The sequence below is a fragment of the Triticum urartu genome, chromosome 3A, assembly GCF_056163025.1.
Source record: "Triticum urartu cultivar PI428250 chromosome 3A, HENAU_Tu73, whole genome shotgun sequence".
NCBI lineage: Eukaryota > Viridiplantae > Streptophyta > Magnoliopsida > Poales > Poaceae > Triticum > Triticum urartu.
Genome location: NC_141875.1, coordinates 119,120,099 through 119,144,367, shown reverse-complemented (window position 1 = coordinate 119,144,367; position 24,269 = coordinate 119,120,099).

The following is a 24,269-nucleotide window of genomic DNA, read 5'->3' as shown; positions in this document are numbered from 1 at the left end:
TGGCCAACTAGATTGGTAGTTCTTGCCATGGGAGAAGTGCTTAGCTTTGGGTTCAATCTTGCGGTGTCCTTACCTAGTGACAGAAGGGGCAGGAAGGCACGTATTGTATCGTTGCCATCGAGGATAACAAGATGGGGTTTATTTCATATTGCATGAATTTATCTCTCTACATCATGTCATCTTGCTTAAGGCGTTACTCTGTTTTTAACTTAATACTCTAGATACATGCTGGATAGCGGTCGATGAGTGGAGTAATAGTAGTAGATGCAGAATCGTTTCGATCTACTTGTCACGGACGTGATGCCTATATACATGATCATGCCTAGATATTCTCATAATTATGCACAATTCTATCAATTGCTCAACAGTAATTTGTTCACCCACTGTAGAATACTTATACTCTTGAGAGAAGCCACTAGTGGAACCTATGGCCCCCGGGTCTATTCTCATCATATCAATCTCCATCACTTTTATATTGTTTTGCTATTTACTTTGCCTTTACTTTTTACTTTGCATCTTTATATCAAAAAGACCAAAAATAGTCTATCTATCAGATCTCACTCTCGTAAGTGACCGTGAAGGGCTTGACAACCCCTAATCGCGTTGGTTGCGAGTAGCTATCGCTTTGTGCAGGTACGAGGACTTTAGCGTGGCCTCCTACTGGATTGATACCTTGGTTCTCAAAAACTGAGGGAAATACTTACGCTACTATGCTGCATCATCCCTTCCTCTTCAGGGAAAATCAACGCAAGCTCAAGACGTAGCAAGAAGGATTTCTAGCATCGTTGCCGGGGAGTCTACGCAAAAAGTCAACATACCAAGTACCCATCACAATCCCTATCTCTCGCATTACATTATTTTCCATTTGCCTCTCGTTTTCCTCTCCCCCCAATTCACCCTTGCCGTTTTATTCGCCCTCTCTCTCCCTATCCTCCCTCTCTATTTGCCTCTTTTTGCCCGTTTGCTTTTTGTTTGCTCATGTGTTAGATTGCTTGTTTGTCGCGATGGCTCAAGATACTACCAAATTGTGTGACTTCACCAATACCAATAATAATGATTTCCTTAGCACTCCGATTGCTCCTCTTACCGATGCTGAATCTTGTGAAATTAATACTGCTTTGTTGAATCTTGTTATGAAAGATCAATTCGCCGGCCTTCCTAGTGAAGATGCCGCTACTCATCTGAATAGCTTCATTGATTTATGTGATATGCAAAAGAAAAAAGATGTCAATAATGATGTTGTTAAATTGAAGCTATTTCCTTTTTCGCTTAGAGATCGTGCTAAAGCTTGGTTTTCGTCTTTGCCTAAGAATAGTATTGATTCATGGAACAAGTGCAGAGATGCTTTTATCTCTAAGTATTTTCCTCCAGCTAAGATCATCTCTCTTAGAAACGATATAATGAACTTTAAACAAATTGATCATGAACATGTTGCACAAGCTTGGGAGAGAATGGAATTAATGATACATAATTGCCCTACTCATGGTTTGAATTTGTGGATGATTATACAAAAATAATTATGCCGGATTGAATTTTGCTTCTAGAAATATTTTAGATTCGGCCGCGGGAGGCACTTTTATGAAAATCACTTTAGGAGATGCTACTAAACTCCTAGATAATATTATGGTTAATTATTCTCAATGGCACACTGAAAGAACTTCTAATAAAAAAGTTCATGCGATAGAAGAAATTAATGTGTTGAGTGGGAAGATGGATGAACTTATGAAATTATTTGCTACTAAGAGTGTTTCCTCTGATCCTAATGATATGCCTTTGTCTACTTTGATTGACAATAACAATGAATCTATGGATGTGAATTTTGTTGGTAGGAATAATTTTGGTAACAACGCTTATAGAGGGAATTTTAATCCCAGGTCATATCCTAGTAATCCTTCTAATAATTATGGGAATTCCTACAACAACTCTTATGGAAATTATAATAATATGCCCTCTGATTTTGAATCTAATATTAAAGAATTTATTTCTTCGCAAAAGAATTTAAATGCTATGATTGAAGAAAAATTGCTCAAGATTGATGATTTGGCTAGGAACATTAATAGAATTGCTCTTGATGTTGATGCTTTGAAACTTAGATCTATTCCACCTAAGCATGATATTAATGAGTCTCTAAAATCCATGAGAATTTCAATTGATGAGTGTAAAGAAAGAACCACTAGGATGCGTGCTTCCAAAGATGCCTTTATTAAAGCGTGTTCTTCCAATTCCTATGAAAATCAAGATGAAGATCTAAAAGTTATTGATGTGTCTCCAATTAAATACTTATTTTGCAATATGAATCTTGATGAAACTGAATATGATCCTCCTTTACCTAGAAGGCGTTTTAAAAATTTGGAGTGTTTAGATCTTAATGATGAAATTGATGAAAGTGCGATGGAAAGAAATAAAAATCTAGATGTTGCTAAACCCACTATATTGGATTTCAAGGAATTTAATTATGAAAATTGCTCTTTGATTGATTGTATTTCCTTGTTGCAATCCGTGTTAAATTCTCCTCATGCTTATAGTCAAAATAAAGCGTTCACTAAACGTATCGTTGATGCCTTGATGCAATCTTATGAAGAAAAACTTGAGCTGGAAGTTTCTATCCCTAGAAAACTTTATGATGAGTGGGAACCAACTATTAAAATTAAGATTAAAGATCATGAGTTCTATGCTTTATGTGATTTGGGTGCTAGTGTTTCCACGATTCCAAAGACTTTGTGTGATTTGTTAGGTTTCCGTGATTTTGATGATTGCTCTCTAAACTTGCACCTTGCGGATTCCACTATTAAGAAACATATGGGAAGAATTAATGATGTTCTTATTGTTGCAAATAGGAATGATGTAACCATAGATTTTATTGTTCTTGACATAGATTTCAATCCTTCATGTCCTATTATTCTTGGTAGACCTTTCCTTAGAACGATTGGTGCAATTATTGATATGAAGGAAGGAAATATTAGATTCCAATTTCCGTTAAGGAAAGGCATGGAACACTTTCCTAGAAAGAAAATTAAATTACCTTATGAATCTATTATGAGAGCCACTTATGTATTGCCTACCAAAGATGGCAATACCTAGATCTATCCTTGCTTTTTATGCCTAGCTAGAGGCGTTAAACGATAGCGCTTGTTGGGAGGCAACCCAATTTTATTTTTTATTCCTTGCTTTTTGATCCTGTTTAGTAAGAAATAATTTATCTATCCTCTGTTTAGGCTGTGTTTTTGTGTGTGTTTAATTAGTGTTTGTGCCAAGTAGAACCGTTGGGAAGACTTGGGGAAAGTCTTGTTGAACTTGCTGTAAAAAACAGAAACTTTAGCGCTCACGAGAACTGCTGTCATTTTTATTTGAAGAGTGCTATTTATTTTATTATTTTTTAAGATGATTAATAGATAAATTCCTCACGTTCAGCAATTTATTTTAGAATTTTTGGGGTTCCAGATCTTGCTCTAGCTACATATTACTACAGACTGTTCTGTTTTTGACAGATTCTGTTTTTCGTGTGTTGTTTTCTTATTTTGATGAATCTATGGCTAGAAAAATAGTTTATAATCCGTAGAGAAGTTGGAGTACAGTAGGTTTAACACCAATTTAAATAAAGAATGAGTTTATTACAGTACCTTGAAGTGGTCTTTTGTTTTCTTTCGCTAACGGAGCTCACGAGTTTTCTATTTTGAGTTTTGTGTTGTGAAGTTTTCAAGTTTTGGGTGAATTCTTTTGATGGATCATGGAACAAGGAGTGGAAAGAGCCTAAGCTTGGGGATGCCCATGGCACCCCCAATATAATCCAAGGACACCAAAAAGTCAAAGCTTGGGGATGCCCCCGGAAGGCATCCCCTCTTCCGTCCACTTCCATCGGTAATTTACTTGGAGCTATATTTTTTTTCACCAACATGATATGTGTTTTGCTTGGAGCGTCTTGTATTATTTGTGTCTTTGTTTGTTAGTATTCCACAATAATCCTTGCTGCACACACCTTTTGAGAGAGCCATACATGAATTAAAATTTGATAGAATACTCTATGTGCTTCACTTATATCTTTTGAGCTAGATAATTTTGCTCCATGTGCTTCACTTATATCTTTTGAGCTAGATAATTTTTCTCTATGTGCTTCACTTATATCTTTTGAGCTAGATAATTTTGCTCTATGTGCTTCACTTATATCTTTTGAGCTAGATAATTTTGCTCTATGTGCTTCACTTAGACCTTTTCAGAGCACAGTGGTGGATATGTTTTAAAGAAACTATTGATCTCTCATGCTTCACTTAAATCAATTTGAGAGTCTCTTAATAGCATGGTAATTTGCCTAATAATAATATGCTTGGTATTCAAGATTTGTGAAACTTTCTTTTGAGTGTGTTGAATACTAAGAAAAGATTGAAGCATGATAATTGTATTGAGATATGGAGGTGATAATATTAAAGTCATGCTAGTTGAGTAGTTTTGAATTTAAAGAATACTTGTGTTGAAGTTTGTGATTCCCGTAGCATACACGTATGGTGAACCGTTATGTGATGAAGTCGGAGCATGACTTATTTATTGATTGTCTTCCTAATGAGTGGCGGTCGGGGATGAGCGATGGTCTTTTCCTACCAATCTATCCCCCTAGGAGCATGGGCGTAGTACTTTGCTTTGATAACTTCTAGATTTTTGCAATAAGTATATGAGTTCTTTATGACTAATGTTGAGTCCATGGATTATACGCACTCTCACCCTTCCACCTTTGCTAGCCTCTCTAATACCGCGCAACTTTCGCCGGTATCATACACCTACCATATACCTTCCTCAAAACAGCCACCATACCTACCTATTATGGCATTTCCATAGCCATTCCGAGATATATTGCCATGCAACTTTCCACCATCTAGTTCATCATGACACATCCATCATTGTCATATTGCTTAGCATGATCATGTAGTTGACATAGTATTTGTGGCAAAGCCACCGTTCATAATTTTCATACTTGTGACTCTTGATTCATTGCATATCCCGGTACATCGCCGGATGCATTCACATAGAGTCATATTTTGTTCTAAGTATCGAGTTGTAATTGTTGAAGTATAAGAAAAATAAAAGTGTGATGATCATCATTATTAGAGCATTGTCCCAGTGAGGAAAGAATGATGGACACTATGATTCCCCCATAAGTCGGGATGAGACTCCGGACGAAAAAAAAGAGAGGCCAAAGAAGCCTGTAGCGACCTGACCCGAATGGATCACGTCTACTGTGCTACGGTGCCATCCCTGGATCAGTAATGCTGACACCACACAGTACATCGAGGTTTTATAGCAGAGTTGCAATCACACACTTATTACATCGATGGCTCAAAAAGAACTTATTACAATAAATATGGCTTAAGGCCATATTTTAAAGATAACAGCGGAAGACTTGGAAGATAAATGGGTCCATCAACTCCAGCGGCATCACTGAGTATAGAACCACGACCTAAACACCTCAATCATCGTCTGAAAAGTCTGCAACATTAACGTTGCAGCCCGAAACGGGTCAGCACATGGAATATGCTGGCAAAGTAACACATAGAGAGTAATGGAATGAAACAGCTATACTATATGCATATATGGCTGGTGGAAAGCTCTATGGTTACAGTTTTTGCGTAAAGCCAGTTTTTCCCTACTGCAAAGGAATAAATTTTATTTACTATCATGGTGGTTGTGAAACATTGAGAATGGTTGACAGCATTCTCAATCCCAATTAAAAGTAATTAAAACCCAATAACATTAATTAGAAGTAACATGTTGAGATTCACAATGATATTCAAGTACTAGATACTCAAGTTGTCCATAACCGGGGACACGGCTAATCATGATTAGTTTGTTACTCTGCAGAGGTTTGCGCACTTTTCCCCACATGACTCGATCGCCTCCGTTTGTTTTCTCGCACTACATGGTGTTTGAGAAACGGATGACCGAGACATAGTCTTTCAGAAGCACTAGCACCTTACATGTGGGGTAGACCGGTACACCTACATCCCCTACATCTGCTAGTCCACCCCGTAAGAGTTCGCACAACTTAGTCAACTATGCTAGAGCCCATAGTAGCATGTGGCTGCACACGGAAGTTTCTAGCATGAATTATCTTATGATCCCTTTGAGCCTGGGTGGCGGTCCAAAAAAAACAGGCAAGTCCTGATAGACATCAGGTGCCTCAATCCACCCAGATGTGTGGTTAAGTTGCCACCTTAGATAAACCATTAAAATTATCAATCTCACATCTGTCATGGATATCACTCACCCAATCCACGTCTACTAGCATAGCATGGCATAATAAGCAAACGTAGAAGTAACTCCCAAAGGTTTCATAATAATACAGGTAATAGGTACTACCTCATCTACTTCCCATCCCACAATTTAATTAGATCCTAATCATGCAATGTGAGAGGATTGATCTAATGCAATAAAACATGGGTTGTAGAAAAGGTATGATCAAAGTGTTACTTGCCTTGCTGATGATCCGCGAGTCCTAGGGTTTCGAAGTAACAACGCAATCCGGGTAATCTATCGCAGACAAACAACAAGCATACAATAAGTACTCATCTAATGCACAGGTAAAACTCGAACAAGAGAACGAACCAGGTAGTTCAACTTAAGAACTCCGGTTGCAAGAAAGAACGAAAAACAAACGGCGGAAGAAAACAACTTGGTTCTAGCAAGTTGAAACTAGGTCAAAATTTTACTGTAACAAAAGCTTGTTCAAGTTGATTAGACGGAACGGCGGTTTCGAGACGAAACTCCAGGCGCTTGAATCACCTGATTCCGATAAACGAGCGGAAAAATAGACTAGGAAGAATATCGGACCTGAGATCGCGATCGCGGAATAAATCCGACGAAAAGAAAAAGAAGAATGGTTAAACGAACGGACGTCGTTAACCTAGAAGAATCCGGTGATCACGTTCGTTAGGACGAACGGTCCGGCGAACGGTCCAAAGGCAACTAAATTGTAGAAGAAAACGAATCCGATCTAGGGTTTCGGAGAAGAAAACCGATCGAAAAACCGATCTAGAAAACCGGAACGGTTTAGAGAAGAAAAGAATTGGAACGATTAGAAGAAAACGATCCGAGAAAAAGAATATATGTAGCGCGGGGCAACCTTGGCGAGGTCTCCGGTGAGGGGCTCCGGCGGCGTCGGCGTAGGGCGGCGGCGTGGGCAAGGTGCGGCGGCGCGCGGGTGTGGGGCGGCGGCGGTAAGGTGCGGCGGCGGCACGGGGTGTGGGGCGGCGGCGGCAAGGTGCGGCGGCGGCGTGGGTGTGGGGTGGCGGCGGCAAGGTGCGGCGGCGCGGCGGCGGTGACGCGAGTGTGGGGTGGCGGCGGCAAGGTGCGGCGGTGGCGCGGGTGTGAGGTGGCGGCGGCAAGGTGCGGCGGCGGCGCGGGTGTGGGGTGGCGGCGGCAAGGTGCGGCGGCGCGGCGGCGGTGACGCAGGGCGCGGTGTGATGCGGCGCGGCGGCGGTGCAAGGCGCGGTGTGGAGGAGGGCTTTGATTTGATGTGTTTAGAGGGGGGGGTGCTTGGGTATTTATATTGGGGAGGGGAGGGGTTTACTTGGGGTAGAGGACAAGGAATTAGAATAGGAGTAGGAAAGATCTAGAAAATAAACGGAATAAGGAAAAGGGACAAGGGGGCGCCCTAGAATCCTAAAAGGATTCGGTCCTAGCAAGAGGCGGCGGCGGCCGACCGGCTCCTAGCTCGGCGCCTGGCGCCTGGGAGCGCGGCGGTAGGTGGCTTGGCTTGGGCCTTTGGCCCAAGGCGCTGCTCAAATTTTTTTTTAAATAGTTTCCTCGCGCAGAAAAGAAAACAAAAAGGGATCTAAACGAACTCCAAAAAATCTAAAGTAAATTTTCCCCGACTCCTAAAAATGAGCCGAACAAAATGAACTTTTCTCCGGACCTAAAATGCAATTTTTGAAAACGCGCATTTTTCCCTATCCGAATAAAATGCAAATAAACACCGGAAAGGAAAATTGATCTATTTATTATATCTTCATTTTTCCTAAATTTGGGAAAGTCATATTATTCCCTCTCTCATATATTTTGACACCGGAAAAATTATTGAAGATAAAATAAATAAATCAAATGATCCTATTTTCAAAATTCGAGAGAACTCCCAAATATGAAAATAACGAAATCTCCAACTCTCTCCGAGGGTCCTTGAGTTGCGTGAAATTTCTAGGATCAACCAAAATGCAAGAAAATATGATATGCATATGATCTAGTGTATAACATTCCAAATTGAAAATTTGGGATGTTACAAACCTACCCCCCTTAAGATGAATCTCTCCCTCGAGATTCGGGTTGGCTAGAAAATAGGTGAGGGTGGTCTTTGAGCAAATCTTCTTCTCTCTCCCAGGTGGCTTCATCTTCTGAGTGGTGGTTCCACTGAACTTTGCAAAAGTTGATAACCTTGCTGCGAGTAACTCTACTGGCAACATCGAGAATCTTGACTGGCTTCTCCTCATATGTTAGGTCATCCTTTAACTGAATCGCTTCTAATGGCACTGTATCTCTTAGCGGTACCTCCACATCTCGGCGTGACATTTCTTCAGCTGAGAAACATGGAATACATCATGAACTCCTGACAGTCCTTCTGGTAGTTCCAACTTATAAGCGACTTCTCCCATACGTTTCACGATCTTAAACGGTCCAACGAAACACGGTGCTAACTTTCCCTTAACTCCAAAGCGCTTAACTCCTCGAAGTGGGGATACTCGAAGGTAAACTCTGTCTCCGGTTTCGTAAACTACCTCCTTGTGTTTAGAATCTGCGTAGCTCTTCTGCCTGGACTGGGCTACCTTGAGCCTATCGCGAATCAACTTAACCTTCCGTTCAGACTCCTTAATCAAATCTGGTCCAAAGAATTGACGGTCTCCAACTTCGTTACTGTTGTCATGGAACGAAATTGTTATCTGATACGATACTCCTCGGGACTCCATGCAAACAAATGATCCTAGTCATGTATATCTTTGCCAACTTAGCACTGGTGTAAGTGGTCTTAACTGGAATGAAATGTGCTACCTTCGTCAAATGATCAACTACTACCCATATCGAGTCATAGCCTACTTTCGTCCTGGGTAGTCCTGTGATAAAATCCATGCCTATCTTATCCCACTTCCATTCGGGTATTGGCAATGGTTGTAACAATCCTGCTGGCTTTTGATGTTCTTCTTTTACTCTCTGACATACGTCACAAACTGCTACATACGCTGCAATATCCTTCCTCATTCCGGTCCACCAGAATGTTTCCTTCAAATCCAAATACATCTTGGTATTCCCTGGGTGAATCGAATATGGTGAATTATGTGCCTCCTGCAAAATCAACTTCCTGATCTCCGGGTCATTGGGCACATAAACACGCTCCTCAAACCATAAGGTATCGTGCTCATCCTCACGAAATCCCTTTGCTTTTCCTTTGCTAAGTTTATCCTTTATAGTAGCAATCTCCTTGTCAGATTTCTGAGCTTCTCTGATCTTATCCATCAATGTTGACTGAATCTCCAATGCTGCTACATAGCCTCTCGGAACTATTTCTAAGCTTAGTTCACGAAGGTTTTCTGCTAATTCCTTTGGTATTTTCCCCGTCACTAGGGTATTGACATGGCTCTTACGGCTCAATGCGTCAGCTACTACATTAGCCTTTCCGGGATGGTAATGCAATCTCATGTCATAATCCTTGATGAGCTCCAACCATCTCCTTTGTCGGAGGTTCAACTCCTTCTGCGTGAAAATGTACTTCAAACTCTTATGATCCGTGTACACCTCACAATGATTTCCAATGAGGAAATGTCTCCACGTCTTCAATGCATGCACTACGGCTGCTAACTCCAAATCATGCGTGGCATAATTCAACTCATGAGGCTTCAGTTGTCGTGATGCATACGAAACAACTCTCCCTTCCTGCATAAGCACTGCTCCAAGTCCTCGACGTGAAGCGTCGCAATACACCTCATAATCCTTGGCCTGATCTGGCAAAATCAATACCGGTGAGGTAACCAAACGTTTCTTCAACTCCTGGAAACTAGCCTCACACTCCTCAGTCCATTTGAACTTAGTATCCTTCTTCAACAACTCCGTCATAGGCTTCGCAATTTTTGAGAAATTCTCAATAAATCTCCGGTAGTATCCTGCGAGTCCAAGAAAACTCCGGATCTCTCCAACTGTTGTTGGTGCTTCCCATTCGGTTATGGTCTCAACCTTTGTGGGGTCAACTGCTATACCTTCTCCGGATATAACGTGTCCGAGGAATCCAACTTCCTTCAACCAAAACTCACATTTGCTGAATTTGGCATATAACTGATGTTCCCTTAATTTCTCCAAAACCAAACGCAAATGTTCCTTATGCTCCTCTTCATTCTTTGAATAAACTAGGATGTCATCAATGAACACTACGACGAACTTATCCAAAAACTCCATAAACACTTTGTTCATCAGGTTCATAAAATAGGCAGGTGCGTTAGTCAATCCAAATGACATAACGGTATACTCATACAGTCCATATCTTGTGGTGAATGCTGTCTTAGGTATGTCCTGCTCTCGAATCTTCAACTGATGGTACCCTGATCGCAAATCGATCTTGGAAAACACTTTAGCTCCTTGCAATCGACCAAACAGATCATTGATCATTGGCAGTGGGTACTTATTCTTGATGGTTACTCCATTCAATCCCCGATAATCTACAACCATCCTTAATGATCCATCCTTCTTTTCCACTAGAAGTACGGGTGATCCCCAAGGTGAAGAACTTGGGTGAATGTAACCTTTATCCAATAACTCCTTAATCTGATTTTTAATTTCCACCAAATCCTTTGCTGGCATCCGGTACGGTCGCTTCGATATTGGGCCTGTACCTGGCAATAACTCAATCAAAAACTCAATGTCTCTATCCGGTGGCATGCCTGGTAATTCCTCAGGAAATACATCAGGAAAATCCTTTACCACTGGTACTTCCTCCTGCACAACTCCTGATAAGCAATTCACTTGTGTCCTGTTTGGCACATGCCGGGATTCATACTTGATCCTTCTTCCTTCTGGTGTGGTAAGCAAAATTGTCTTACTGGCGCAATCGATGTTTCCTCCGTACATCGACAGCCAATCCATACCAAGAATCACATCCAGACCTTGGGATTCCAGAATAATTAAATCCGTTGGGAATACATGCCTTCCTATACTCAATGGTACTTGAAAACATCCTTGTCTGGCCATGTATTCTGCTCCTGGCGAGCTTACTAGCATAGGTGTTTTAAGAATCCTAGTGGGCAGGCTATACTTTTCCACAAATCCCCTTGATATGTATGAATGCGATGCACCAGTATCAAAAAGAACGAGTGCAGTAAATGACTTAACCAAAAACTTGCCGATTACTGCATCGGGCTGATCTTCAATCTCCTCCACATTAACGTGGTTCACCTGTCCCCTATTGAAAGGGTTCGGCTTCTTCCCAGAGCTTCCATTGCCATTTCCATTCTGGCCTTCAGGACATTCATTGGCATAATGTCCGGTCTTCGAACACTTGAAACAGGTGACTTGACTCAGGTCTCTCTTGGTTGGGGTTGATGGGGTTGTTCGGTTCTGGCCGTTGCTTCCTCCATTCCCATTACCATTCTTGTGGCCATTATGGTTGTGCGAGCTACCTCCTCCATGGGTGTGCTGAAACTTAAATCCCGGTTTAGGGGTAAAACGGGGCTTCTGCTGGGCTCCAGAGTTATACTTCCCCTGTCCATACTTCCTCTTAAGTTCTTCAATCTCCTGCTTAAGATCGCCATTGTGCCTTGCTAGAGCTACGATCTCGTCCATGTAGTCCTTGCGTGTAGACTTTAGTTCTCCTTCTAGCTCGATGATCCTTGCCTTCGCATTCTTCAACTCTATCATATCATTGCACATCTGGTTCTCGTGGCGTCGAATGTGCTGGTTTAACTCCTGGATGAATGCTGCAATGGATCTATCCTTCTTGGTGCTGACTAACTCCCATTGTTCATCACGGCGTCCGCAAATCTGGTAGATAGTGTCCTTGAGGTCTTCTTGATAAACTTCTCCAATGCGTCCTATGGTGATATGAGCTGCCATGCTCCTTCCTAGACTCCAGGTTGGTGCATTGAAAACACTATCTATGGGCTTCGTGATTGGCGTGAATGTTCTTCCCGGAACGTGAGCTTGAATCCTCCAACGCTCCTCTTCAGGCAGAGTGGCGTTGAAGGTTCCCGTGAAGCTTGGTAATCCAATGTTCAGGTACTTGGTGACTTCCTTCAGGTGAAATCCAAATGGTGTGCCTTCATCCGGTTGAGCGTACTTAACCTTCGCGTGCGTCATCCTAAAAGAGTAGAAAAGATGAGGAGTTAGAAAATGAGAAGAGAAGGGTGATCTATGGCTTTAACTTAGTGGTCGTGTCCTACAGTCAGCGTGTGCTCTGATACCATCTCTGTAGCGACCTGACCCGAATGGATCACGTCTACTGTGCTACGGTGCCATCCCTGGATCAGTAATGCTGACACCACACAGTACATCGAGGTTTTATAGCAGAGTTGCAATCACACACTTATTACATCGATGGCTCAAAAAGAACTTATTACAATAAATATGGCTTAAGGCCATATTTTAAAGATAACAGCGGAAGACTTGGAAGATAAATGGGTCCATCAAATCCAGCGGCATCACTGAGTATAGAACCACGACCTAAACACCTCAATCGTCGTCTGAAAAGTCTGCAACACTAACGTTGCAGCCCGAAACGGGTCAGCACATGGAATATGCTGGCAAAGTAACACATAGAGAGTAATGGAAGGAAACAGCTATACTATATGCATATATGGCTGGTGGAAAGCTCTATGGTTACAATTTTTGCGTAAAGCCAGTTTTTCCCTACTGCAAAGGAATAAATTTTATTTACTATCATGGTGGTTGTGAAACATTGAGAATGGTTGACAGCATTCTCAATCCCAATTAAAAGTAATTAAAACCCAATAACATTAATTAGAAGTAACATGTTGAGATTCACAATGATATTCAAGTACTAGATACTCAAGTTGTCCATAACCGGGGACACGGCTAATCATGATTAGTTTGTTACTCTGCAGAGGTTTGCGCACTTTTCCCCACATGACTCGATCGCCTCCGTTTGTTTTCTCGCACTACATGGTGTTTGAGAAACGGATGACCGATACATAGTCTTTCAGAAGCACTAGCACCTTACATGTGGGGTAGACCGGTACACCTACATCCCCTACATCTGCTAGTCCACCCCGTAAGAGTTCGCACAACTTAGTCAACTATGCTAGAGCCCATAGTAGCATGTGGCTGCACACGGAAGTTTCTAGCATGAATTATCTTATGATCCCTTTGAGCCTGGGTGGCGGTCCAAAAAAAACAGGCAAGTCCTGATAGACATCAGGTGCCTCAATCCACCCAGATGTGTGTTTAAGTTGCCACCTTAGATAAACCATTAAAATTATCAATCTCACATCTGTCATGGATATCACTCACCCAATCCACGTCTACTAGCATAGCATGGCATAATAAGCAAACGTAGAAGTAACTCCCAAAGGTTTCATAATAATACAGGTAATAGGTACTACCTCATCTACTTCCCATCCCACAATTTAATTAGATCCTAATCATGCAATGTGAGAGGATTGATCTAATGCAATAAAACATGGGTTGTAGAAAAGGTATGATCAAAGTGTTACTTGCCTTGCTGATGATCCGCGAGTCCTAGGGTTTCGAAGTAACAACGCAATCCGGGTAATCTATCGCAGACAAACAACAAGCATACAAAAAGTACTCATCTAATGCACAGGTAAAACTCGAACAAGAGAACGAACCAGGTAGTTCAACTTAAGAACTCCGGTTGCAAGAAAGAACGAAAAATAAACGGCGGAAGAAAACAACTTGGTTCTAGCAAGTTGAAACTAGGTCAAAATTTTACTGTAAAAAAAGCTTTTTCAAGTTGATTAGACGGAACGGCGGTTTCGAGACGAAACTCCAGGCGCTTGAATCACCTGATTCCGATAAACGAGCGGAAAAATAGACTAGGAAGAAGATCGGACCTGAGATCGCGATCGCGGAATAAATCCGACGAAAAGAAAAAGAAGAATGGTTAAACGAACGGACGTCGTTAACCTAGAAGAATCCGGTGATCACGTTCGTTAGGACGAACGGTCCGGCGAACGGTCCAAAGGCAACTAAATCGGAGAAGAAAACGAATCCGATCTAGGGTTTCGGAGAAGAAAACCGATCGAAAAACCGATCTAGAAAACCGGAACGGTTTAGAGAAGAAAAGAATCGGAACGATTAGAAGAAAACGATCCGAGAAAAAGAATAGATGTAGCGCGGGGCAACCTTGGCGAGGTCTCCGGTGAGGGGCTCCGGCGGCGTCGGCGTAGGGCGGCGGCGTGGGCAAGGTGCGGCGGCGCGCGGGTGTGGGGCGGCGGCGGTAAGGTGCGGCGGCGGCACGGGGTGTGGGGCGGCGGCGGCAAGGTGCGGCGGCGGCGTGGGTGTGGGGTGGCGGCGGCAAGGTGCGGCGGCGGCGCGGGTGTGGGGTGGCGGCGGCAAGGTGCGGCGGCGCGGCGGCGGTGACGCAGGGCGCGGTGTGATGCGGCGCGGCGGCGGTGCAAGGCGCGGTGTGGAGGAGGGCTTTGATTTGATGTGTTTAGAGGGGGGGTGCTTGGGTATTTATATTGGGGAGGGGAGGGGTTTACTTGGGGTAGAGGACAAGGAATTAGAATAAGAGTAGGAAAGATCTAGAAAATAAACGGAATAAGGAAAAGGGACAAGGGGGCGCCCTAGAATCCTAAAAGGATTCGGTCCTAGCAAGAGGCGGCGGCGGCCGACCGGCTCCTGGCTCGGCGCCTGGCGCCTGGGAGCGCGGCGGTAGGTGGCTTGGCTTGGGCCTTTGGCCCAAGGCGCTGCTCAATTTTTTTAAAATAGTTTCCTCGCGCAGAAAAAAAAACAAAAAGGGATCTAAACGAACTCCGAAAAATCTAAAGTAAATTTTCCCCGACTCCTAAAAATGAGCCGAACAAAATGAACTTTTCTCCGGACCTAAAATGCAATTTTTGAAAACGCGCATTTTTCCCTATCCGAATAAAATGCAAATAAACACCGGAAAGCAAAATTGATCTATTTATTATATCTTCATTTTTCCTAAATTTGGGAAAGTCATATTATTCCCTCTCTCATATATTTTGACATCGGAAAAATTATTGAAGATAAAATAAATAAATCAAATGATCCTATTTTCAAAATTCGAGAGAACTCTCAAATATGAAAATAACGAAATCTCCAACTCTCTCCGAGGGTCCTTGAGTTGCGTGAAATTTCTAGGATCAACCAAAATGCAAGAAAATATGATATGCATATGATCCAGTGTATAACATTCCAAATTGAAAATTTGGGATGTTACAAAGCCCAACTAAAAAAAAGAGAAAGGTCATAAAAAATATAAAGGCCATATAAAAATAAAAAAATGAGAGAAAAAGTGAGAAGGGACAATGCTACTATCCTTTTAACACACTTGTGCTTCAAAGTAGCACCATGATCTTCGTAGTAGAGAGTCTCTCATGTTATCACTTTCATAAACTAGTGGGAATTTTACATTATAGAACTTGGCTTGTATGTTCCAATGATGGGCTTCCTCAAATTGCCCTAGGTCTTCATGAGCAAGCAAGCTGGATGCACACCCACTAGTTTCTTTTTGAGCTTTCATATACTTATAACTCTAGTGCATCCGTTGCATGGCAATCCCTACTTACTCAAATTGATATCTATTGATGGGCATATACGCCTAGTTGATGTGAGACTATCTTCTCCCTTTTTGTCTTCTCCACAACCACCATTCTATTCCACTATAGTGCTATATCCATGGCTCACGCTCATGTATTGCGTGAAGATTGAAAAAGTTTTGAAAAAGTTAGAGTATGAAACAATTGCCTGGCTTGTCATCGGGGTTGTGCATGATTTAAATACTTTGTGTGGGGAAGATGGAGCATAGCCAGACTATATGATTTTGTAGGGATAACTTTCTTTGGCCATGTTATTTTGAGAAGACATAATTGCTTTGTTAGTATGCTTGAACTATTATTATTTTCTATGTCAATATAAACTTTTGTCTTGAATCTTTCTAATCTGAATATTCATACCACAATTAAGAAGATTTACATTGAAATTATGCCAAGTAGCACTCCGCATCAAAAGTTCTCTTTTTATCATTTACCTACTCGAGGACGAGCAGGAATTAAGCTTGGGGATGCCTGATACGTCTCCAACGTATCTATAATTTTTGATTGCTCCATGCTATATTATCTACTGTTTTGGACTATATTGGGCTTTATTTTCCACTTTTATATTATTTTTGGGACTAACCTATTAACCAGAGGCCCAGCCTAGAATTGTTGTTTTTTTTGCCTATTTCAGTGTTTCAGATAAACGGAATAACAAACGCAGTCCAAACGGAATAAAATCTTCGGGAACGTGATTTTCTCACCGAACGTGATCCAGGAGACTTGGACCCTACTGCAAGGAAGCAAAGAGGTGCTCACGAGGGTGGGGGGAGCCCCCCCTAGGGCGCGCCCCCTGCCTCGTGGGCCCCTCGGTGCTCCACCGATGTACTCCTTCCTCCTATATATACACATGTACCCCCAAACGATCAGAACAGGAGCCAAAAACCTAATTCCACCGCCGCAACTTTCTGTATCCACGAGATCCCATCTTGGGGCCTGTTCCAGAGCTCCGCCGGAAGAGGGCCGTCATCACGGAGGGCTTCTACATCATCATAGCCTCTCCGATGAAGTGTGAGTAGTTTACCTCAGACCTTCGGGTCCATAGTTAGTAGCTAGATGGCTTCTTCTCTCTCTTTGAATCTCAATACAAAGTTCTCCCCCTCTCTTGTGGAGATCTATTCGATGTAATCTTATTTTTGCGGTGTGTTTGTTGAGACCGATGAATTGTGGATTTATGATCAAGTCTATCTATGAATAATAATTGAATCTTCTATGAATTCTTTTATGTATGATTGGTTATCTTTGCAAGTCTCTTCGAATTATCCGTTTGGTTTGGCCAACTAGATTGGTAGTTCTTGCCATGGGAGAAGTGCTTAGCTTTGGGTTCGATCTTGCGGTGTCCTTACCTAGTGACAGAAGGGTCAGCAAGGCACGTATTGTATCGTTGCCATCGAGGATAACAAGATGGGGTTTATTTCATATTGCATGAATTTATCTCTCTACATCATGTCATCTTGCTTAAGGCGTTACTCTGTTTTTAACTTAATACTCTAGATGCATGCTGGATAGCGGTCGATGTGTGGAGTAATAGTAGTAGATGCAGAATCATTTCGATCTACTTGTCACGGACGTGATGCCTATATACATGATCACGCCTAGATATTCTCATAATTATGCACAATTCTATCAATTGCTCAACAGTAATTTGTTCACCCACCGTAGAATACTTATGCTCTTGAGAGAAGCCACTAGTGAAACCTATGGCCCCCGGGTCTATTCTCATCATATCAATCTCCATCACTTTTATATTGTTTTGCTATTTACTTTGCCTTTACTTTTTTACTTTGCATATTTATATCAAAAATACCAAAAATATTCTATCTATCAGATCTCACTTTCGTAAGTGACCGTGAAGGGCTTGACAACCCCTAATCGCGTTGGTTGCGAGTAGCTATTGCTTTGTGCAGGTACGAGGGACTTGAGCGTGGCCTCCTACTGGATTGATACCTTGGTTCTCAAAAACTGAGGGAAATACTTACGCTACTCTGCTGCATCATCCCTTCCTCTTTGGGGAAAACCAATGCAAGCTCAAGACATAGCACCTAGCGCCACCACTAGCCCTCGACGATGCCGGCGACGAAGCGCTTAGCTGCCGCGACCTCACTGACGCCGTCCTCACGCTAGCCGCGGACATCGTCTTCTCCGCCGTAGGTGTCCTCCGTCGCTAAGTTAGGGCACGGAAGATCGAACTGCTCGGCCTCCTCTCCCACTCCGTCTAGCAGTTCCTTGTGTGGTAAATAAAACCTCCTTTTTACAGTCTTTTTGATCCGATAGAGTCATCCTTTTCTACCACAAGTAGTTTCTGTTCACACAAGTTGGATCTATCTCATACTGCATCTCATAACATGCCTAGTATATTCATTTATGCTTCACAAAGTAGTTAGTTCGTCACTTGTACTTATTCATGGATTCATACAAATCTAGAACCAACTCTCTATCTATGAGTGAATGTCTTCGCACTATGAGGTCAATGTCTTCTAAACTGATTTATCTTCAAAATCTTCTGAGAATGCATATGACCTCTTCCCCTTCCCTCGCACCTTTAATGCTGTCATAGGTACATGTCCGTGGGAGAATCCCTTGGTTCTCATAGTCTACATTCATTTGCAGAGTTCTTACATCATCATATAAATTCTCCTAAAGCCAGTTCTTGTTTGACCAGTAGATGGAAGACTTTGACAGTGTTGAAGCCTTTCAGTCTGAACTTCATGGCAAAAGAGAAATCTGCAAGGAAGGGCGGCAGACAGCGCCGTGGGGGTACATCAACAGACCTGCCCGAAGATCTTTATGAACTGTACCAAACTGACCTGAAAGAAAGCTATGGTCGGTGCAAGACACGAATCCAATGGATTCGAAGATACTGGGCCGAGTAATGGTTCAAGTACAGGTTCGTGACCCAGGAATATGCTGAGAAGAATGCCATCAAGCGACCCTGGGGAGACATCTTGTACAAAAACCTTCAACCCAGGTCCAGGGCTGAAGCCATTGAACAAGGCTTCTATCCTTGCATGGTCCATGAACCACAGCCTGCAGCTATAGACCCATCTTCATTGCTATGGTGTCATGACGACAATCTGTTCAAGCGCAACTTCCAGTTTGCCCAAAACTCGGCCAAAGAAAACAAGAAATCGCGGGGATTAGACTTCAATCCAGGCTCCTCGTGCTGATGGCACACGCGAAGCTGAACCCAACCTTGTTGGGCCCTTCTACAACCTAGAAGGTCTCATCACGCATATTATGGTTCAAGGGACAGCTGTGGATGAACCTGCAGACGACGTTGATTCTGATGAAGCGCCTGCACCACTGAAGCCAAAGAAGCTGAAGAAACCTAAAGCTTCGAAGCCTTCCCCTGCACGAAAGGTTTCACGCGCGAAGCCTCTGTCCACTGCACCTCCTGAACACAGTGTGCATTCTGAAGATCTGTCACGCATCTCCAAGCCCTCCAAAGTGAAGATGCCCATGCAACCCACCAGCCAAGCACTCACCCATGTTGCTGTTTTGCGCAACGAGAATGACGCCATTGATCTGTCCAGCGACGACGATCTTGGCGATGACGCTCTTGAGCGCTGATCAAGAAGCAAGAGGCGGAAATCTTCAATGACCTTCCCCTCTTTGATGTTGAAATCTTAAACAAGTTCATTGATGAGTGGTTTGACAACCCAAATGTGAGCTTTGATGACCTTCAGCTTCCCATTGGCCTCAGCGTCGCCTTCCACGGAGCCATTGCCGCTGAGCTGGCTCTAGCTCAGAAGATTGTCGAGCTGAAGCATAAGATAGATTATGAAAAGGCTCAGTTCAAGAGGCATATGGCCAAGCTCAATGTTGAAGACATTCAGAACTTCCAGACTATGATGCATGAGCTCAAGGAAGCATTCTGAACGAAACGCGAAGAAGCCAATGGTTCTCGCGAGCGCATAAAGGATCTTGCTGCTAAATGTGTTCAGGGATACAATGAAGTTGAAAAGCGCAAGGCTTTGGGGCGACCAGGCATCGACCCCCGAATGGCGGCCAAGAAGAAGAAGAAGCCAGCTGTGGCAGAACCCGAAGCACCAAGGCAGGAAGTACATCCAATTGTCTTCCCAGCCAGTATGACAAGCTCGAAGCCTAAGGTCCCCACAGTGGCTTCATAACTCAAGAAAACAAGGGCGGCTGAAGTCGAAGCAAGAAAACGCAAGACCAAGACCACCACTGATGATGCTCCCCCAACCAAGAAACTAAAAACCAAGAAGAGAGACCGGGCTGCTCCCACAGAGCCCCTTAATGTCGAGCCAATCTCAGTGGCTCGTCCTGCGTCTGAATATCAAGAACGCCAAGTGATAGTTCATGAGCCTGCTTCCATAGAGGCTCCTGAAGTTGAAGACAATCCAGCTGTTGACACCACCACAGCTGAAGACATTGGTCCTCACGACAATGTTGAAGATGATGAGGTCCTTCCTCAGACCGAGCACCAGTTGGTATCATCGCCTGTGCTCACGCACAGCGAACTCATCAGCATTGGTCGTCCTCTGACGCCAACTGCTCAGGATGCATCATGGGCTGATCACCCACAACGACAAGACACCCCAAGTTCTCCCCAACCACAAGTCACCTCACCCATGCAAGATGACGATGACTTTGAGGCCATGCAAACTCCATCTCCGCAAGCGTCGCCAGCATTACACAGGCTTCGCAAAGGACCAAGGCTCCAAGTTCGTCCCACTATGCATGTGTCTGAGTCTGAAGCCAAAATGGCTGAAGATGTTCCGGCTGCATCAGCCGATGAAGAAGAAGAATCAAGAGTTGAAGTAGAAAGAGTTGCTACACCCTCGTCCCACCAAGATGTTGTTCTCAAGGAGAATGTGTCCGCCCCTCCAGCTCCTGAAGTGGAGGTTAACATTCCTGAGGCGACCACCAACATCAACACTGCAGCCAATAACGTTGTCATGGCTGAAGCTAATGTGGTGCCTGAAGCTCATGCAGTACCAGAAGTGCAAGCACCTGTAGCCACTATAGTACTGAAGCACCTGAATACAAGCACCTGAAGCCAATGTGGCCCCTTAAGGCCATGTCGACGACAATGCCAATGCTCCTGTTCCCCCTCCAAGACCTCACACCATTGAGCTGGCATTTGATCGTGGTCAGCCTGTTATGGTCCGATGGCCCATTCTGACTCCTCCACCTGCTGTGGGTCCACAATTTGACTATCATGTCGAGCACATACCTCCCGTCCAGAAGCCCAAGCCAAGACTTCCACGATTCCCAGGCACTTCAACTTCACCTAGGGTCTTCAATGTGAATGGGTTCGTGGCACATAACTCCTTTTTCAATAGTGCCAAGAACCCTTATACCAAACCTCGCATTTCATCAGATCGGTTCTGGAGCTATCAGCAGCGCAGCTACTATTCCTGCGTCTTATACAATCAAGGGCACATATTTCCACATATGCATCTCGACACTGAAGCTATAGCTGGCCTGCCCTGCCTTGAAGAAGCGTTGGATTGCTTCAGAGACACTGGACTCCTGCAGTTTGTCATAGATAAGGAACATTGGAATGAAGAGCTTTTGCTACAGTTCTATGCAACTCTTCACATTCGAGGCTACAACAGGGATCCAAAGACTTGGGTCCTTGAGTGGATGACAGGCAATGTCCATCATGAAGCCAAAGCTCTTGATATCATTGACCTCACAGGCCTGCCCACTCCTGGTGAATACTATGAGCCAGGTTGTCAACAACACCAGAATGCTTTGGAGAGCATTTTTCAGAAGCCAGAACCCAACATGAGTCAAATGCTGAGCATGATGAAGCCTTTGCCTCACGACGCTAAATACCCGTCCAAATTCTTTGTTGAAGACCTAGAGTATCTGCCTCACACCATTTACCATATCATCAGAAAGACTCTATGGCCTGTCAAAGGACATTCATCTGCAGCGAAGCTTGAAGGAGCAATGAAGACTTTGGTTTTCTATATCTTCAATGGCATCAACTTCAACGCTCAATACTTCTTCATCAGAAAGTTGGCTACATCTGGCTCTGACATTTTTGGTCTGGAGTTTTATGCTCCATGGGTAATGCGCCTTATCAAGCTTCACTCTGCAATCAACTATCAGCCATCTGCGTGCAATCATCTTGTCTTCTTGCCAGAGGTTGATCTGTTTGTTGAAGCTATTTACCCAGAGACTGCTAAGGATCCCATTTATCTTCACACAATGTTGATCACCAAAGCTTCACCCAGCCTATTGAAGGAGTTCAGGTAGTCTCTCGTGTTTTATCCCCTGGCTGGCAACACACGTGCCCCTCGTGCTCAAACTGACGCCACTGGAAGCACCATTGCGCAAAGGCCTCAAAGGCATTCTCGAGTTCTCAATGACCAAGAGCTTCTCGTCGCGCTACACCAGAAACAGGATAAGCATCTCAACTGGCTCAAGCGTCAGATGCAAAGCCTCTTGGTGGATTTCAACTGCATTCACAATCTTGCCACCAAGAATGCCTTTGTTACTCATGAAACCTGTCGGAGGTCGTGGAAGGGTTTGACTTTGCTTAGTGTTGAAGCTGATCTCCAGGACGATGGCTTCACCGAAAGATTCAAGTTTGACTCAACTCCTCCAAGGAATGCTCACTTGCGTCGGACTCCCTCACTTGAAGACTCTGACTATTCGTCCTCAGCTGGGATAGTGACTGCCAGAGTCATCAATGACCAAGATGATGCAACTTCACCTCCTCCAACCTCGGCACATGTCGACACTGCACCAAGTTCTTCTGCACCACCGGACCTCAACGACGACTCTGTTGCCTCGCCTGCACCTCATGGGAATGAGTAGGCGATCTATGTCTTCAAACCTTTTTGGTCCTTACAGACAAAAGGGGGAGAAGCATATGAGTTGATAGTCTTCAAGCGGGTCCATATGGGTGGTTGCTTTACCTTTTTCTACTTTTGCCAAGTGCTTACAACTCTTTCTTGCTTTTCGATACATCTGGTTCTTTGAGTTGTAACACTTAAACTCGATGGTCGTCTGCTACTTATTTTCTATTCTGTGATGCGATGATAAATTCCACATGTGCGATGATAACTTCCGCACTTAGGTCATTTTGTAGACGTCCATTTTTCATTATGCATGTCATTATCTTCGTTACATCATATCATGCATGATGAATTGTCATCATAAGTAGAAGAGGATCTCCACAAGTACAACCACCCATTTGCATTTGCATTCCAAGAGCAAATTACTTATATGCACATCTTCAGGGGGAGCCTTTGCTACTTATGAAGACAATGTCCTATCCTTTACAATTTCACATATTTTATTCCCCGTTGAAAACTTCAACCAGTTTGTCATCAATCACCAAAAAGGGGGAGATTGTAAGTGCATCTAGTGCCACCCCTAGTTGGTTTTGGAGTATTGACGACAAACCTGGGTGAGGGACTGATGTGTTTGTGAGAATTGCAGGATAACATAGGTAGAAGTCCCTCATTGATTCGTTTTTCCTACCAGAGATGACCCCTAAAAATGTATGAAGACATTGAAGTCAAAGGTGGGATGTGAAGACACTCACATTGAAGACTATGACAAGAGAAGACATCGTGTGAACACTATGGAGCGCGAAGACTTAGTTGTTTAGTCGTTCTTTTTCTTCTTTGTTGAGTCATAGGAACCACCATACTGTTAAGTGGGGTCCAAGTGAACCAGTCAGAATGACTGAAGTGATGCTTAACCAAAATCCTATGTCTTCGAGCGAAGATAATGAGAGCAAATCTTATCCAGAGTTGGATAAGTCAGCTTTGCTTAGAGCCCAAGTAAAGTTGTCGTGTGTGTTTGAAATCTGACCGTTGGAACACATGTCAGTTCCTTAGTGACCCAGGGTCATTTCAGACAAATCAGGTCAGGTTGCTTAGTGGCTATAAATAGCCCACCCCCTACAACCATAAATGGTTGGCTGCTCAGAGTTAGTATACAGCTTTTGTCGTTTGAGAGCAACCCACCTCGAAGCCTTTGAGAGATAATTCCTTGCGATGACAAAGCCCTAAACACCCAGAGCCAAAGCGTGTTAGGCATCACTGAAGTCTTCCTGTCTGTGTGATCTAAAGACTTATTACACTTGAGTACTGTGAATCCTCTAGCCGGTTAGGCGCCGCGTTCTGAGCGTCCAAGAGTCATTGTGGACCGCCGGTGAACCAAGTCTGTGAAGGTTTGGAAGTCTACCTTGAAGACTTACCAGAGTGATTGGGCGAGGACTGGGTGTCCTTAGCTCCAGGGGAATAAGGTGAAGACGCGATCTTCTGAGTTGAATCTCAGCCTCCCTAACTAGACGTACAGTTGTCACAGCAACTGGAACTGGTCCAACAAATCATTGTCTTCAGCGAGCCACTGGTTCTATCTTTCCCCTCTCTTTATTTACAGTTGGTCCATGTGAAGTCATTGCCTATTTGCATTATCTTTTGTCTTCACTGAGTGACTGCTTGTTCTGATTGGCTTCATACTATCTTCCAACCTGATCTATACTGCCTAGCTGCTTTT